The sequence below is a fragment of the Cygnus atratus genome, chromosome 2 (genome assembly GCF_013377495.2).
Source record: "Cygnus atratus isolate AKBS03 ecotype Queensland, Australia chromosome 2, CAtr_DNAZoo_HiC_assembly, whole genome shotgun sequence".
Lineage (NCBI taxonomy): Eukaryota > Metazoa > Chordata > Aves > Anseriformes > Anatidae > Cygnus > Cygnus atratus.
The window spans coordinates 43,743,537-43,763,614 of NC_066363.1; positions in this window are offsets into that span (position 1 = coordinate 43,743,537).

A 20,078-nucleotide genomic window follows, 5' to 3' on the forward strand; every position below is an offset into this window, starting at 1 on the left:
GCTTTAGAGACTCAAGCCACATGTCACTAAATTGCAGGCAATACTTATGGCGAAAACATACCACCGTGCACCTCTATCGCCACTGTCTATGTATGTCAGCGCTGGAATAATTCAGACACAATCCCTGAAGTTTAGTTCATAACAGTCACATCTGTGCCAAGACTGCTCTCACTTACCCTTCCCCAGCTGTCTACAGCAACTGCCCCAGAGTGAGTGCAGCTGGCACGCATGCAGCAGGTGGAACAGCGTACAGAGACAGCCTATTCTCTCGGCCTTCCTCAGATCTATTTCCACACAGTACTGGACTTGAAGGTCTACAAGAAGCAGCGACCCCTCTAGTCTGACCTTTTGCATTGCACGCTACAGAGTCGTAATACAAATACTGTGTTCTCTCTTACATAATGGTTTCACTGAGTTTTAACCAGCATGCCATCCACGAGTAAAACACTTCTGACCTGAGGATTTCAAGAACATAGAGAAGCTACCATTAACTTTGCAGTCTGCCAGCTTTACCATTAGCTTTACTGCATCAGTATGCACTTTATCCTCCCTCCCTGGTGCCCGTAAGCCTGCAGCGTGTGCTAAACATGCTTCTGTGCCACACTTCATCCTGTAGTCAGCAGCTTCTCATCCAAGTTTCTCATCCACTGACAGAACCATCCCCCAGTTCTCAGTGAAGTTCAAGCTGGTGACAGGGAAACAGTCAAAAGAGACATGGCATATGGCAAAAATACCCTAACTACCTTGGCTGCCAGAAACAATCTAGTCTGGGAAACACAGACTTGAGTGCAGTGTAATTCACTCTGCCACAAGGCATCACAAATTCATTTGGACTGAGGTTTGTGCTGCCACAGCTAGGCTTGTGATAGCTTGTTTACTCACCTACAGTGCACTGCTCTGTAATTTGCAGGTTAGACCAGTTGAAACAAAACCTGATTGAACTGTCTGTGAGCCTCTGGAATACAAAGTTTGGGGTGGTTAGATGGAGAGAATATTCATTTATATTATGTATATTTGTATCAGATGTCATAAAATGTGCATAAGGAAGTGACCTGTACTATAACCATGATGCAAGGGATTGTCTGTATAGTTAGAGTCAACACTTTGAACTGCAACTGGAAACAAGTAGGAAGCTAGGGCACAGAGAAACTAGGCGAGCGTAAATATCACTGACACTATCTATATTGTGTATTTTAGCTAGTGGGAACAGCCCTATTCTGTGCCAACTAATGTTTGAACAGTTGTTCTAAGTAGTGACAAATACAGTTCTTTAAATAGATTCTTTCATACACTACGTTTTGAAGAAAACACAGAGATTATTTAGCATGACCTTCTAGATAAATGAACTCCTTTTCAGTTTGTTGTGGAATTACAGATAAATGCTGATTTATTAAATGTTAACATGGTGCAGGCATTTTTATCTGCTGTTTTTTCAGCTGTGTAGTTAAACATTTAGAGATTTGAAAAATACACTGGTCTGCTAAGGGTCAAATTCAGATTTAAGGTCAGACTGAGTCTATTCAGTGCTGCTTCCCCCTGTCATATCTCAGACTAGTACTCAAGCTCTTTATACACTTTTCTGGTTCCAGTGGAATCTGTCAGGCTTCAACATTTATTATTCATAAGGCATGATGCTGTATGTCATTGTAAAATCACCCAGCTTATTGTCCATCGACCTTCTAAATGAAATTGGCTGTGCACCTGTAGTCTTACAACTAATTTGGAAAACTATTTTTTGGATTCTGAAAGTATTTCTATAGAGCAGTTATGTTACAGAGTGTGTATTGACTGATAATACAATGCTAGCTTATGCAGCTTGCGCTTTGATCTCATATTCCAACAACAACAATATATTTATAATTATTTGATAATAGCATGCAGCATCTTATAGCTTAAGAACAATCTCATTCGAATTGAACCACTCTCTATACCTCTTATTCACCCACAGCAGAGCTGTATTTTACTCACAACATCCTTGAAAGTATTGTTTTGGTCGTGTAAGAATCCATCTCACAATGGGATGACAGATTAAAAAAATAGGAACAAACTATGCACTAGAGATGAAGAACATGAACATTCAGATTTTTTGGCAGTGAAAAAGGGAGAAAATTTAAGTTAAAACTTTCTAAAACTACTTATACAGAAAGTACTTTATATTACTAGTTTCAGACTCCATTCTGCAAGCAGTTTCATCTACAGAAACCTAATTGAAAAAAAAATACAAGTTTTGTGTGCAACATGATTGTCTCCTTTTTAACCTACAAATGTGCATAAGAAATACTGGTAGGTAGTTCAATATGCGTGATAGAAATACACAGGAATGCCAAAAGACAGAGTGTATTTGAAACACTTTCTGAAACTGCTGAACCTTGTATTAAAACAAGCATAAGTTTCAGTCCCTTTTTCATAACAATGTTTTAGAAGTTGGGCAGATTGTCAAGAGTAAGGCCTACTTTTTATGAGTAATGTTAAAACAAAATGCAAGAACGTTAGAGCGAATTCCCATACCTACATTTTAACTGGTTTTTGCTATCAAAATAAATCTCTTATAAATTCAATAAGCTACTGAAATATATTTAGCCATTTAGTTCTAAATTTTACCTCTCACTAATAAAACCAGTTGAGTAAGAATGTAAAAGGCAGTAAAAAGCAGAAAAAAATGCTTTTTTTTTTTTACAGTTTGGGAATTTATAGTCTTTGGGGTTATATTTTGATTAACTCCAGAATGTATGATGGCTGCAATTATCCCCAGCTAGGGACGACACTTTGTTTGCCAGTGTTCACCACTGAGTGATTTTAGTTTATCTGAAAACAGCCAAATGATAATAGCTTGTGAAAACCAAACATTTCTTACATATTACAAAAAATAAGATTAGTTTAAAAAAAAATGCTGCATATTCCCTAATTAGTGCAAGTGCTGGGCTAGATCTTTTGCAGTCTGCAGGTTCAATGCTGATTTAACAGATAGGCAACATTAGCAGGACCCCACAGCACAGAATTGACTGTTACCTTCACTGTTTACTAGAAACTGAAGTTTATAAAAGCCTGACAATGTCATTTATCTAGTCCTCTTTTGGTTGCTGGAAAGAAAGAGACTTTTTTTTTCTCCCCCTCCTCCCGTGAATTTGCTTGTAATGCTTGCTCTCATATCATACAGCCTTGACAGGAGTATCCAGTGGAGACAACCTCAAATATGCAAAGAGCTGAATTATGATTCTGTCCCTCTGGTTTCTAAAACCCAGCTGTCAGCTTTGATCTTTGACTTTTGAGAGCTTACGCTGCAAAACTGAATGCACATTCATACATGGCTTGATATGAGAGCATTTGACTTGATTTCAAAGGTAGAAACAAATATTATTTTTTTAGAACACACAAACTAAAAGTTCAGGAAGCTGTCATTTTTCAGTTTAGCTTTTCCTGACCTTGGTATTTTTCCTAGAGGATGCTGAGGATGGGCACTCCTTAGCTGCAGTTTCACAAATCCAGACATTGTAAACCCAGCTCTGCCAGCTTCAGTCAATCATAAACTTCCCCGTACTATAGTGACTCTGTTACAGCCTAAAAATAGGGCTATGCTTGCAAAAAAAATGTGACAGCATTAAAGTTATGAAAGTTGATATAAAACAGATTCCAGGCACTAACAACCTGAAATGACAAAAAGAGGAAAAAACTAGAGATACGCACACAGAGGATTTTCTTCCTTCTTTGTAAGGTAACACAAAAGACTGGACAAATTTGTTTTAATTTTTCTGACATCTTGTCCATGTGAAATTGAAGAAGGAATGTCTAATCTTACTGTCCTACTGGGGAAAGAACAGGGGCTGATTCTGTCGCATCTTAAAATCCTGATCAGGAGAGGTCAGCCCCTAAATGACAAGAAAGGCACTGGATCTCCAAAAAAAACAACCTTCTTACAGCTTTTTCAAACTGCCACGGGAGTTAAAAGTTTGAACAAACAATGGAACAAAACTCTTAAGAGTCCAAGAACTCCAAAGAACTGAGACTCTGCATCCAAGTTAGGCTTCACTTAATCTGATGTCAGATTTAATAATTCTCTCAGTTCTCCACATAATTTTCAAAATACCTCATGAAAAGCAAACGGAAAAGATCTGAGTTTTTAGTAAAAATATCTAATGGAACAGGAAGAGTCTTCAAAAGATCATGCACCTCTTTTTCTTTTTAGAAGACTGCCTGAACAAAATAATTATCTAAAAACTATAAATAAATTCATACACAGTGTGCACTTTATAAAGTGGAATAGGGTCTTATTATGGGAAAACATAGCCCTCATAATATGGATTTAATCTGATCCAAGATTCATTCACATCAGAAATCAAATTCATATTGCTTTTAGTAGAGAAGGGCATAGAATTTTGTTATGACAGGGGAAAATGGGGTTCATGGGCAGAAGCAAAGACAAGAATCAGTCAGATGGTTTGAAGGAGTTTCTGCTTTTTTCTCTGCTAACAACAGTGAGTACTGTCACACCACGTTTGGAGCACCAGCAAGGTCTTTGGCAGTTGCTGTTGCCTTCTTTTGCCAGCTAGATCTGTTCTAACCAAGTTTAGACAACACTTTAATAGCAACAGAAGAAAATGTCTACTTTAGAATTCCCAGCGGAGGTGGAGCTGCTCCAGTGTCAGCCTAAGAGTGTAATGGGGAGTTTGCCAAAAAAGGCTAGGTTAGATGCAGGCTTCAGAAGCTGCACATAAACCACACGTGTCAAAATCCCAGCACTTAACTGGCAAGAAGTTTAGAACCAAGGAAGAAATAGAAGGCAAGTCTCCTGACTTAACCACAGGACTTTCTCACTCTCGTATAGCTGCAGAAGGAAATTGATGTTGCTTGGTGATGCAGCACACCAGAAACAAGCCAGAGGTTGTCAACCACAGGCAGTGATAACCACATGTTTTGAGGTAATTTCAATCTTAGGAAAATACTACAAAGGGAAATGAATCTAACAAGCCAACCCAAGCCATCATACAAGAAAAGAGAAGGATTTAAGAAACAACAACACAAAAAGATTTCTCTATGTAGAAGTAAACTGATGCCATAGGTTTTGAGGCTATTTGTCTTCTGTTTAGTAGTTGTGAGGAAAAATGCCACTCCCATGTATACAAATTTTATGCATAACGCTTCTGATGCATTCCTTCTGCTCAAGTAATTTTCTTCACAGAGGATAGGAACTGTGTTCATTTATTCAGAGGTACTAATGGCCTTATTTATTAATAAATAAGGGAAGAAATACACAAAGCAATTTCTTTCCACTTTTTTTTTTCCTAATGTTTCCTTAGTGTATAATTAGCACAGTTCTCAAAAGCAGAAATTCTATGAAGTTGTTTAAGTGCAGTACAGGTCCTCAGGCTTTGGTCTTGCCAAAAGAACAAAATAAAAGTGAAGGATAGGTGGAAAAATAATTTTGCATCAGCCTCTTTCTCAGGAAAATTCTCCATTTCAGTTCAAGTCATGTTATCGACTTCTTTTTCCTTGGCCAAGAGCAGTTTGCTTCAACCTGAACTGGGGAGGCAGAAATAAATAGCAAGAAGTATAAAGTATCAGTTTCAAAATAAAAATAAAAAGGATGAAAATCCATTTGTAACGTAGGACCAAGGTAGCACATTTTTCATCTACAATCTGTAGCACACTACAAATGGTATTTCTTCCTGAGAGAATAAAGTTATTTTCCTCTCACTAATGCTGCTCTTAGCTACCCAGGAATACGCACATGGAAGGACTGACCAGGAAGGATGTACCTTCCTGTTCCACTGGCTTCTGAACTTCCCCTGCATTCTGTGTACTGTTAGTGGCACCCTTTATGAACAGCCATACCTCTGAGAAATTTCTGCTGTATAATAGAGAAGATCAAGAAATTCAGGCCCAGCTGGAATCAAAGCACTTAGTGTAGTCTCTGTACTATGCATCTTGTGTCCCAGAGTTTACTTAATGTTGCATAACATTCAAAATAAAATTAAAATACATATCCTAAAGGCTCAATTACAGCTCTAACTCTCTAGAAATACAGCAGACAATGATAGAAAGTTCAAACAGTGTTATACTGTGAATACAAAAGCAATAGGTATCATCAAAAGAAAAAATGACATTGAGAAGGTCGCCTTTTTATGGTGACTGGTGCTGTAATAGATAGTATATTTAGGCATCTCCTGTTAATATAAGTCAAAGGAGGCAGAGAAACTGCAGTGTAGAAACATAAGAAGTACAAATGCTGCACCATAAAATGAAACACAGAAATGTGGTTTTAACTAGGCTACATTAGAAGTGTCTGTGGCCCAGTGAAAACTGAAGAATCAATTTTGTTTTCTCATGAAGAAAAAGGAATACTGAAATCTAGGACAAAACTAAAAGGCTTCAGAAAAGACTGGTGGATTTAGATTGAAATCTCAGCACAATATTTAGAGTTAGTTCAAGATCTACTCAGTCCAGAAGAAGGCTTCTGGCAGATGGATGGCAGTCTAATACTGCAGACATGACTGAAAATTCAAAATGCCAGTAGAAAGGACAACTCGGGTATCAGTTCACATCCACAGGGTAATAAGGAATACAAAACTCAAAACTGAAGTCCAGCAGAACACAAGAACCCTTACATTCTGTGATAGCCAACACGATCTAGAAAAACATGTCACAAAACGTATGTATAAAGAGAAGCAAAAAAAAATCCAATACATCGTGTTATTTTGCAAAGGTTTCCTGCATTAGCAGAGTGCACAACATCAAAAAGAGGTGATGAGAGCCTCATTAAGTCTGATTAATTCCTCACAGGACTTGTACCAAGAGATGAATGGACTATCAGCTAGAAAGCAAATGGGAAATGGTTTGCTTTGTGCATCAGCATCCAGCTAAAACCTAATGTATTGCCAGAACTGCAGTTTCTAATAAAACACCACTAATAATAGAAGATAAACAGTATAACCTAGATCTCACAGTGGTAAGCTTTTCTCACTTACATAATATATCAATTAGGTTATATTTCCATAAATTCTAGCAGTATCAAAGGAAAAAAAGCCCCAGCTTCTGGATTAAAAGTAACTAACGTCCTTGGTTTTACTAAGGCAGCTGCACTCAGAGGCAGAGGGAAAGTAAAATAATTCAGGAAAGTACGAAGACATCTCAGAGAATGTAGAAGTCCTGGCAGAGTATAGAACAGAGGTGGAGAAGTTCAAGCACTTCACGTTTCATGCCTCTAGGAAAGTTCTCCTTGGCCTAATATAGCATGGAAAGAGAACCTGATAGCATTATTTTGGGAGTCACAGAGGAAACGGAAGAACAAAAAAAGCAAATACATTTAAACATTATAGGAAAAATCACAGTTAGGCATGCGCTCCAAAGAGCTCAGCGAATAGTTTAAAGGGGAACCTGTTCCGTTTCCTCAAAGAGAAGTAGTGCTCAGGGAACATGTTTGATGCTAAGGGTTTTTCTTCACTGAACACGTTCTCAAAACCTTCCAGATACATCTGCAATAGCTTATCCTCAAAAGGTCATGTATTTCACTTCCCTTTTTGCGAAAAGGCTAAATTACATTTTTATTTATTCCAATATTCTAATAAAATCTCTAAGGTTTAAAGGTATGCCCAGTTAATGTCGTAATTAATGACTACAAAGTCAACTTTCCATTTCATTACAATTTGGACAGCTTACACACTTCAGAAGACTTGTAATTGGATTACTGATGATGAATTTTGAATGGTCAAAGCAACACAAGTTATGCACATTTTGCTGCCTTCAAGGCCAAGACTCCAAACAATTAAAAACTTTCAAATAAATACTCTTGCAAACTTGAAAGCAAAGCCATAAACTACATTATTAAGTTCACTGTTATTGCAGCAGATTAATTAGTCATGCAATAGTTTATGGGTGCACAGAAAAAGAAAGACTATGCTCTAGCAGCAGGAAATATGAGTGTCTGTATCTCCAGGAGAATTGATAATATTTATTCTAAAAGATGCACCAAGTTTAACAGCAGTTGGGAAATAAATAAAAATTATAAGAGGCATTGTCTTCTACTGCATTAATTCATTCTTCAATTTAAATGGTTTTTATACCATCCTGGTATCCATTATTATGAATTAGGTAGAAACTAGAATATCAGAGCAGAGGAGACAAGTTTACAGAAGGGGATAATTAGAGGGAGGATCGTCTCTTCATGTTAATAATTGTACAAATTTTCCTCTTTAACCAAATTAATACAAATTAGGCTATCAAACAGTTGAGAGCCTCTCCTTTACATAAAAGCCAGATAGGCTTTTAGAGACTAGTTTGTGACACGTTGTTGACCCTCCGAGTGGATTTATTTAAATAAGAGTGGATTTATCCCTTGTGCATATTCAAAATTAAAACTCTCCTACTAAGCAGTATCTGCTAATATTTACTGATATCTACTGATGGCTATCTATTGATATTTACTGGGTTTTATTCCTAACGTTTCAAAGCTACTTACTACTAAACTGTGAAGGAGAGAGCTTGAGAGTAAAAGTAATAGCAATACATTATTTTACCTACACAGTGCAGTTCTTTTAAGCTACAAATGTTGTTTTATCTTCTGAATCTGTGATAGTTATGGAATACAATTGGTCCTTTATAGTGTTGCTTCGATTTTCCATGATCTCCTGTTGAACTACGTTTTGGTTTTTATAGCAATTAGGTTTTATTAAATACATTTCTTTGGAGATGGCTGACTTGCCTGGAACTATCCCTAGGCATGCATTCACTGTTGAACACAGTAGTGTTGATATGTTTTTGTTTCTTGTTTGTTTGCCTGAGCACACATAGGCTATTTTCTCAACTTCAGGAGGTTTGGAGAAGTTTCCTTGTGTTTAGCTGTTTCAGTACTTCACACTAATCTTATACAAGCCCTCACTAGAGAAAGCAACTTGTACCAAATATTTAGCATGTAAAAACAGTTGCAAAAAGTAACCGATGGAACAAAAAAGCAAATGCTATTCTTTTTTATATATTCCTTTACTATTTTCTAATTGTATGAAGATTGGGATCAATATTTCCTATTGATAATGGCAATTGGTTTAAAGCTTTCTGTGTCTGGATAAGTAATGGCAGGCTTTATTTGGAAACAGTCAAGCTAAAGCAGGCCTCTGCAAACAGTTTAAAAGTCCTGACTGGTATATCCCACATAACTCAGACTGTACGTCCTGTGGAACAAGGTAGATAAGGCTGCAATTTGCTAGGTCCTGCTTTTTTGCCACCTAACCTTACCCATAAAAGCGGCCTAGAAGAAAGCTGGAGAGGGACTCGATCAGGGAGTGTAGCCATGGAACCAGGAATAATGGCTTTGAACAAATGGAGGGGAGATTTAGATCAGATGTGACATGAGAAAGAAATTCTTCACTCGGAGCACAAAGCGCACATGGGAATTAGGGCTGAAGATGCACCTTGCTTCTGTTCTTTTCCGTAAAGAACAGAATGAAATTACCTAAAAACCAGTGTTAAAAATAAACGCAGGGCACAGGATGGGAGGTGCAGGGCAGTCCCTGTGGCCGAGGGGCAGCCTTTTTTTCTGGCAAGCCAAATGGCCCGGGGGAGCCAGCCCCAGAAAAGGGGCCCTCAGCCCCCCAACCCTCCTCCTTGTCCACGTGAGGGCATCTTCCAGGCCGCTCCCAACACACTTTGGGTACACGTGGGCCACTCCATCACAGAGGCTTGCTGAGGTCACAGTGGCCACCACTGCCCATGGACCCTATAAAACAGGACCCCCGCAGCTGGCCCACCACTCGCTGAGCATCTCGGCCCTCTGACTGCCAGCTTGTGTGGCAGGAAGGAGACTAGAAGAGCAAGGCGAGCGGCAGGCCTCCTTGGTGTGCGAGGACAGCAATGCCGTCCGGTGAAGCACCAAGAAGGAACGCACCTGAGCAGAAGGAGAGGTGTCGTGGGCGGAGGGATGGCGCCGGTGGCACAAGAGACACCAGTGCCCAAGGGACCTCTGGCGCCCAGCCCACAGACACATACAGGCGGTATCATTGGCACCGCAACGATGCAGGGAACAGGCCAGCCCCTCACACACCCAGTGACAGGGGGCCTGGGCCTTGCCATAGGAGCAACGGTGACGTGGGGCGAAGGTGGGAACACCAGGCAGACAGCCACGGGGAGCAGAGGCGTGCCCATAGTCCGGAGCACAGTGCAGGACCCAGTAATGGCCGTAAGCCAGACAGCACCGTCGGACCCATGCACGAAAATCAAGCTGACAGTGGCATGGGACCGAGGCGTGGGACTGGACGACCCCCTGGTTCGGCACCCTGGCCTGAGAACATTCCGGACGGAAGGCGTCCCGTTTGGGCAGTCCCGGGCAAGGACTGGCTTACCCTTCTGCCTAACACCGTGGAGCCCATGGAGCTGGATCCACCAGATGTGGAGGAACAGATGCAAGTGGATCCACCTCTGCCAGAAGAGACCCGGGACTACTGCGGCATGTCTTTGTGCCATCCGAGAGCACCAACAGCGTCGCAGGAGTGCCTGGCAAGCCCCCCACTCGTTGCTCAGGCTCCATCGCAAGCATTAGCTTGGAGCCACCAAACACCACGGACATCCCGCAGGCTTGCTTGCAAGATGTCCCGGCAATAAACAGCTCTTGCCGATTCTCAGGGGTTGTGTGAGTGCTTCCTTTTGGGGGGGAATGGGCTAAAGTTGCACCAGGGGAGGTTTAGGTTGGATATTAGGAAAAACTTCCTTACTGAAAGGGTTGTTAGGCATTGGAATGGGCTGCCCAGGAAAGTGGTTGAGTCACCATCCCTGGAGGTCTTTAAGAGACGTTTAGATATAGCCCTTAGTGATATGGTTTAGGGGAGGACTCGTTAGTGTTAGGTCAGAGGTTGGACTAGGTGATCTTGGAGGTCTCTTCCAACCTAGGTGATTCTGTGATTCTGTGATTGCATCTTATATTCTCATCACTTATGGCTGCACAACCCTATCCAAGGCAAACAATTTGCACGAGCAGTAGGGATGAATACTTCAGACTCTAGAACATTTTTTTAAGTCTCAAAACCACGTTAATACACATATGCATTATGAACTATGAAGTGTTTTTGTTTTGTTTTTTTTACACAAAATTAAAGAAAACCAAAACCAGTGAAGAAATTGTTGACATCACCATGATTCATCCTTATTTTTCTAAAAAATTGCAGAGATATTTTTTTCCTGTTGCTTCTCCCACACCCAAGTAACCAACTGAGGCATCACTCAGGAATTCAGAACTCAGAACTCTTTTGGAAATGCTTCTGTTGAAAAGGAACCGAAGATAGCTGCTAAAACCAATTAAGTTATCAATAAACTACAGAATTTTGTTTTTGCTATGAAGAAAATGCCAGTCTTTCTTAGACACAAAGGGAAGAGACTTAAAGTAGTTTCAGGGTGGGAGATTAATTCAAATCATTTAGTAATTTTTAAAAATTACAATGAAAATTGGTGTTAGCTGGCCATCAGAACTTCATTTTGTGCCACTTTTTGTTTAGAAGCATTCAGTCTAATGCCTCCTTTGTCTCCATCTTGGCCTTTTGCTCAGTCAGTTTGCATATAAACTCTGTAAAGCAGCAAAGTCCCCATACGTTTGAACTTCAGCTGCATGGGGCAGGTTTTGTGGTCAGGAAACAAAAACACCCTCTAGTGTCAAAAAAGCTTCCTCCTTCACAGCATAATAAATTAATCTCCAGTGAAAGTCATTCTTTACCGATTAATATTGTTTTCCTGTTACAAAGTTGCATTTGGGAGTCTATTCTGCTTTACTGAGCTCGATTGTACCAGTGCACACTAACTAAGCTTTGCTAGCAGGCACTGAAGTTTAATAGAAAAATATTTCTGTGCTTGCAAATCAGGATACTGTTGGGCATCAATGATTTTTTCTTTGAAACAAATGATGTTAAGCACACTGAAAAGCTTTGGTTTACATACTCAGGCCCTATCAGACATGCACTAGAGCTGGCTAGCTGCCATTTTTGAAAGCTGTTTCAGAACCTCCTGGTCCTTCACAATTTCTGGCAAGTGTATGATTTCCATCTAAACAAAAACATTGAAATTAGTCACAGTTACTACAGATGCTAAGTTTGTCCTAGGTGTTGATATTCAGGCAGTTAATATGCATAGACTCTACCATGGAATGACAAAACTGAAAGTTGCAACACCCTCGTGGGAGTTTTTATCCTCTGCAGCTAGATAAATAAAGCCCTACGCCCTTGAGTGAAAAACTAGCTGAGGCAGATCAGTTCCACATGGGACATTCCTTGCCGGTTTGGTATGCTGATAACAGGGTTTGGATGCTGCTGGTACTGCTAGACTGCACATACTGTAAACAAAGGTCACTGAGATTGTCACACTCAATGGCTTTGCACACGTTTGGATTGCACAACTTGCATTGTTTTCTGATGCACGGCAGTGGAACAGCACAAATGTAAGCAGCAAGGCAAAAGCAGCCCACTGCTGGTGAGAAGTAAGATTGCATCTCACTAAAGGTGACCAGAGGCAGCACGAAAGTTGCCCCACCTCCATCACAGGGATGCGACTAGCTTGCTGTGCTAGATCTCCCCTCCATCCTGAGGCACTATGCATGGAAAAGCCTAGCAAGTAGGGTTTATAGAAAACATTGCACTAGAAACTCCAGTTGCAATACTCTAAAGCTTAGATAATGATCTGATGTCCAAAAGCATGCATTATTAAAGCTTTATAGAATCACTCATTACCACCTGTCTAGAAAAAGGCTGAACACAGGAAAGATGTCATAATTACTGCTGCTTTATCAAATCGCTCCTTAAGTCACTGTTGGAGATCAGCATGGCTCCATGCTTCCTGCTCAACAAATTTCCCAGCAGCTACATGACTTTGATCATTCAGCTTTCCACTGACTTTTTTGAAAGCCACTACGGCTTAGTCTGTTGGTTTTCAACTTTTTCAGGCTGCTAGTAGAGGTCAGCCCTGTTCTCCTCTCTGAGCTTTTGCTCTCCTTAACGCAGGAAAATACCTCTTACATGAATATGATGTGAGACCCTTGGCAAGCTGAGCTTGACAGGCTGTCCCTGACGTATCTTAATTAGTTCTGCTGCTATTACTGTGGTTCGTATTGACCTTAAGGGAGCCACTTTTGACTGACTTCTGCTATAGTCCATAGATACCACAGGCACACTTCCCTGTCTTATTGGTAGCATCTTTATTAAGGACAGCAGGACTAAGACTTAATGGTGCTGGAACTGGCACTACTGTTTGGCAGCTGGGGCTTAGTTTGGACTTGGAGAACATTTTTCTCAACCCTTGCCAGAAGAAATGATACAACAGTACAATAGCTCCATCAGTGCTTCTCTTCTGCCCAAATCCACTCACATGGGAATCTTCCTCCTGAAGTGTTCTAAGCTGTATTGTCAACCCACCCTCACTGTATCACCCGAAATGGCCCCGCATAACCATCCGCTCTGCAGTCTTATGGTCACAAGCTGAGGTGCAAGCAGCCCCTCCTGTAGCATATGTGGTGGCCACTTACAAAGCAGGCAAGCACAGGACAAGATCCGTGCTCTGTGCAGGCTCCTAGTGGCAAGGTGCATCTCTGTCTGCTGCCACATGGTAGGGCTCTCTACAGGGTGCGAGCTAAAACAGGACAAAGTCAGCACACAGTGAATTAGGGTCTCTTCAATACAGATAGAAGGATGAAGACAGAGAGGCCAGAAATCACATCTATCGCGGTACAACCACCATGCTGGCTTCCTTGCTCTGGTAGCCTACACTTTTTCTTTCCTGGGTCCACTGTCACCCTGTGAGTCCCACACAGCAGACCTCCTGCAGATCATATGGCTTTACACAACTGACATCGCACACCCTGGCCTTCATCAGCTGTCAGCTTGGCTTGGTACTCAGCCCAAAAACTCCCAGACTTTGTTCCTGCTATGAAGAACCACCCATTCTGAGAATGTCACCTGAGATTTAACGAAGTAAGCAGCCAGACTGCCCAGGTGGAGCCACGGGATAAGGTGATTCTCTGAAGTTTCTCAAGAATCTCTTAGCGAGGTTTCTACATCTATTATGCACTTTGTGGATAATAAAACATTGGCTGGCACAGTTGCCGGAGTTTTTACATTTTGCATGAAGAGTCAGTAAGCTGCTTTTTATTAAATACAGGTATTAGTTTTGCTGGGCATGCATAGTGTATTTTTAATATATAACATTATAGATATAGATTTTGTTATCCTACCTGAATTATTTTTAATACATCTCACATAATAACACGATTTGCCTCAATTCTAGGACAAGGGAATAAGAACATGCTTTTGCTTTGAATCTTTACTGGTTTCATAATCTGGAATATGCCCTTTGTACATACCTTCCTTATATGAGTGACTCATGTATTAATCGTTACTTCTTATGGCCTTAGTCCCTGATCCTGCGTAACTTTAGTCAAATAAATTGGCTCTGCAGGTGCCAAAATAAGTGAAGTCAGACCAAAACACAAGTAAATTGCCTGTGCAGATGATTTTGGGTTGTTGTTAGGTTTATTTCTACTCTCAGCTATGCAGGATCAGCACAGATGCATCCTTGTAGCTAAAAAAAAAAAAAAAAAGATAATGTCTTTGCTGTGCTAAAAGTTAATTTTAAATAAATCTTTATGACTACAGCTTTTGAAGCTAGCGTAGAAAAACATTTCTACCTTCAGCTGTCAGATAAGAGCAAGAACGAGCAGCTCTGCCAAGAAAGGTGAGCCAGGATGGCAAGCAGATGGAAGCAGCGCCCTCCCTAGCAAGGGTTTGGTCCCACACATCCCACACAAGAGCAGGTCCTGTGACAGTGGCCAAGTTCAGCTAAAAGTCCATTGATGACAAGTCTGCAGACACCAAGATCAGCTCAGGAAGCCAAGGATCAGGGTCGGCAAGTCCAGGATTACACACAAAGTAGTTCAGGCAGGGACCAACAGCAATGCCTGAGCTGAAATGCAGCTGCTCAGCTAATGGGTGGAGTATCCATGGATGGAAATGCACATCCTCATCTCATGAAGTTTCTCACAGCTCTTTCTTGTAACCTAGCTGATACAGAGCAAGCCAATCCAACCTTACACAGCGGCACCACACCAATGCTGTCTGTGAACAGAGACACCAAAGCCTGGGGAGATAAGGAAGAGGTTCCAGAGGAGAATTACAGAGAAAGATGGTTACAGGTTGGTCAAGGCAATGACCTAGGAGCTCACTGAGGGCCCTGACAGCAGTTTAGGCATAATATTATATAAACCTTTTTAGCTATGCATTTCTACTTGGACATTTGAAAATGGAGTACCCTCCTCTTGCATTTCATCCTCTGCTCACTACATCAAATGCTCACAAACCCATACCACGCTGAGGCTTTCACTTTACTTGAAATGAACCAATAGTTACTTTCTGATTTTACCACTTTGCATTGAATGTTTCACAGTGAATTTACATTGTTTATTGTTTCTCAATGTTTACATTGTGAAAATGACAAATGATTTCATCAAATTTGAATGAAACAAAAAATCAATTATAGAACTGCATACAGTTCTTCACGGTCTAGGTCAATTAAAAGCTATTAAACAGTAACAAACTGACTTTCAGACACACCTGATGTATCAGCTAAGCATATCCTTGATCCAACAGGAATCGTGAGGCATAATTATTTCTAAAAATCAGTCACCACATCTTTCTACAGTAACTTGATGTGGATGTTTCCTTGAAACTGTGTAAGACTTCGAATTTCTGATATACAGGTAGAAATGAAGGAATACATATCTATGTCAGCATTCGCTATGTTAATGGAGCCGCCTTTACTGTTCCCATCTTTATTTCGGAAATTCTATACTTCACATCTAGTTTTACTAAAATTTTCTAGGAAAAGCACTTGGGCCATTTTTCCATAACCTTTTCAAACTGGAAGTACAGCTATGAACCAATTAAAATTCATTCTAGGTGTTGTAAAAGTCACTGGAAAACAGCAGAGAGACTATAAGTGATATATTCTGATTCCAGATGATTAGACAAAGCATCAGCTGAATTATGGACAAACCAGTCCACCCAGCATAAAGCAGAATTTTCCTAATTGCAGCACTCCCTGGGATAATGGTGCATACACAGAAAAAAAACTGGTATTCTTTTTGTTCCTGGCTGAGAACAGTTATGTAACATGGACACTAGCCAGGACAGTTTATCTAAAGATCCAGATTTTAATTTCATTGTGTGTTTGGTTTTGCTTTTTTGCTGTAATCCCTTTGCAGTCAACAGAATGCAGGAGAAAGTTGACACATGGTCCAAACCTTTCTGGACTAATAACTTTGCAAAAATGTTATGTAGAATTCCATGGAAATAGGGATAAACAGTATGTAAATTCAATTCACTCCTAATCGTCAGTTACACTCCACATGTGCTTGATAAGAAGACTGTAGCTATAGGAGTACAGTTCTGTGGACTGGGGCCGCACAGTCATGGGAGGTTCGTTTTACAGTTTTGCAAGAGATCCAGTCACGACGTTGTGTGGAGGCAGGGCAACTATGCAAGCAAGAGTTAGCTGCAAAGCACGACTCAGTGATGAGAGTGGGACATAGCTACAAGAAGCACTAGAACGGAGATACTAGTTAGTCTGTAGCATGAGGGTCATATCAGAGATGCTGATCTACGCTTTGCCAATTGATCTCTTTAGGAAAGCTGACTTAAACAGCAGAGAAGTAGCCCTAGGTTCTTCCACTATCACCATTCTCCCAGCTTCCAAAGATAAAGGTCTTTGTTATTGTTTGCTTTGTAGAGGAAAGGTTAGAAAGAAAGCATTCCCCGCATGCCTTCAGAATGGTTCAGTGAGTAAGGTGAGATGAAGGCTGGTTCAACTGTAAGAATGGAAGATGGAAGAGGAAGTAACTTGATGCCATCTGCACTTCAAAAAGAAAGAGAAAAAAATCTCCCCATATGTAGAAAAAAAAAAAGCCTTTTTTTGTTTCTTTTTTTAGGAATATCTTTTAATACCGTTTATTTATAGGACAGAGTGATGACAACCAATTCTTCTAAATATAGTTCACTGCCTAGGGACTGCAGGCAAGGAACACTAACCCAGCAAACACCTGCATTTCCCAAAATCAGTGTGGTGTATTGCCCTGAGCCCACATAATTCTGTCTCGTATATAGATGCCATATTCCAGAATACAAATATAATAGCAGTAAATTGCTTAGTGAGACATTTACTTCCTACGCTATGGGCTAAGACATTTGTTTCACAAATACTTAAGCTGGAAAAGGCACAGAAACATGGCAAATTCTCCGGTTTGAAACCTTGTGCATGTATTTTTCACAAGTAAAATTAAAATGGCTTTTAACCATCAGAAATTCTTCCTTTCCTCATTAACTTTTATCCATAAAAATGCAGAATAGTCAGCCAAAGTAGAGTAGTGCTGGGAAGTCTGAGATGAGAAGAGGCATAAATGAGAAATACTTGAATTAGGAAAAAGTAGTGGAGAGCTGACAAAATAAGCACAGATAAGAGGTGGGAAAACAGGCTATGTGAAGTAAAGGATGAGGGGGATTTGATGGTGGAGTTGATGAAGGAGAGGAAACCTAAACTGGGAGGAAAGTAAATGTTTGTGCCTCTTTTCCCATCTTTAATGTGCATTTCTTTTTGGGAGGACTTTTAAGCTACCGGGCAGTCACTGGGAATAACAATAAAAAAAAGGCTAAATCTATTTCCACTTCTGGTCAACCTTCAAAGAAGTCAGAGACTGTGGGACATGCAAAGCACTTTCTTAATTCTATTATGCAGTCACATCAATGTTGAAACCAGGCAGGAACCTCATACTCATATCTGTCTTAAAGAAGTGTTAGAAACTGAGGTGTCTTATGAAAATATGAATTATCATGTCTCCATCTTCTTCCCTTTGAGGTCATCTCCTAGGACAGGCTGACCTGTGCTACCTAGTCCATATCCAGAGTTAAGTAAATGAGTATATACCGCTGAAGAAGTCACAGAGTTTTGCCAGTCCCACGCTTACAAAATAGCCTGTATATAAAAGAAATCCCTACAAAATCAGCAAGAGAATTTAGATTAACTCAAGGTGTGTTTCAAGACCTTAATATATTCCAGTCCAATAATTACCTAATTAAATATAAATCAGATTTGTATCTTTTATACAGAACACTGAAAATAAAATTAAATGAAACTGTTATTTAATGCTTTTACATGTATAATAAGAAAACTTTTGTACAATAATCTATTAGATGATACAGTATATTAAATGGAAATTTTTCTGACTAGGTAATCAGGAACATTTTCAGAAATTTGAAAATAAAGCTAAATATTTTAAACTATTGTAGCTTCCCTGTATTTTCCTGTTGCCAGATGTTTCTGCTTTGTACAGGACTATTTGCAGTTGTAGATTAGCACTGACATATCTTATTATCTCTGGGTACTGAGTTTTGAAAGGAGCTTGTCAGGTTTTGATAAACGCATGGATGTCAGACAAATAGAGAACTTCCCAGAAAAGAGGAACAAACATAGCAATATCTAGAACAGCTAAAACAGATTAATAGATTAAACTACATATGCAGTGACTCTGCATGTATGTAGTCTAGAACATGCAAACAGGGAATCTCAGAGCTTTATACTGCCCTTATAGGAGTTATTTTTGTTCTTCTCAATGGATGCTTAACCCATGCTATGTTTTTTATCATCATGTGTAAAGTCAAATAAAACAATGAAGAAAAGAATGGATCTATCTCTATAGACATTGGACCAACACACCACTTAAATAGAGGAAAACTGGAAATTCAGAACCTAGCAGTGATCTCATTGTTTATTGCTTTCTCCTCTATCCAAAATGCATCTTTGCTTTCTATATCAGTCTTCCCCTTTTCTCCTGTGATGGAATGATAGGTCAAAATACCAAACCATCTAATTTCTGACATGCACTAGGTAAGTCAATATTGACTGAGTCTTCTGGGGAGTTGGCTAATCAAATCTGTCAAATCTTCGTGGTGGTTTAGTAAGCCCAGATGCCTGTTTCACCTATCAGAGGAGCACATACTTCTGCCATAGCAAACCTGGCATATGGGAATATGTGCTCTTGCTTCAGCTACTTCCATACAAAGCCCAGAATCTGAGGGCCTTAACACCTGTAATTCAGGCAAACAGTTGTTTGGCTTGATATATAATAGCCCGTAGCTCTCTGTCACTTCACTTTAGCTGGTTGGTTGTTGTAAAAGGTTGAGCAGAATGTGTCTGAGTCTCTGTAACTTCAGTTCATTGATTGCACATGGACTGTCACTGCTGCAACATGGGGATGTGCTCTTTTACAAAGAGGCTACTCTTCTTATTTCCCTGAAACTACCTTTCAGATTGCCTTTGCTCCTAACCTACCTCATTAGCAATGTAAGGTATGATGCCAGATTGTGACTTCAAGCAAATATGCAAAAACATAATTTCTCCAACCAACTTGAAAAAAGATGAAAATCTCCAGCTGAGATTGGTAGGGCCTGCTAGAATGACAGGCTGGTATCTTCCATCTGTACGGTTAAGTTGCCTGAACACATCTGCCTGAGTCTGCAGATGAGGCCTAAAATAATATTTGTGGGGTTTGGTTTTGCTAACATTAATGATCTGACAGCACTTGTTTTAACAGTAGAAAAGTTCTCTGTTGCTCTTTCTTCTCCATTGTCTGCAACGTTTTCTTTTAAAGCTTTCATGTTATTATTAAAAACTGCTAAATGTGTATTAGAAAGACAGCTTTGACAAAAAAAGTTTACCACAGATGTCTCAAAAACACCAGTCCTCATCAAACCAGTAGTATGGATCATCTGTATTTTTTCTGGAGAACGGTGGTGGAGGGAGAACACCATGATTCTGGCTGAAGGAGGATGGGAAAGGAGTATTTGACAAAACATTCCTCTCACAAAGAGCCCCCGGCCTGACCTGCTTCATTACTTGACAGCTCGGTTCCTCCACATCTCCGCGCTTCACTGACTTACTCCAAAGCTTTTCAACGCTTCCCCGACACTAGGAGAAAGCAAAAGAGTTTTAATGGGGACACATACGACTGAAATATATGTTATTAGCCGAGTAGAAAACCCTGACCGTAAGAATACACCAAACCACCAGCGCGA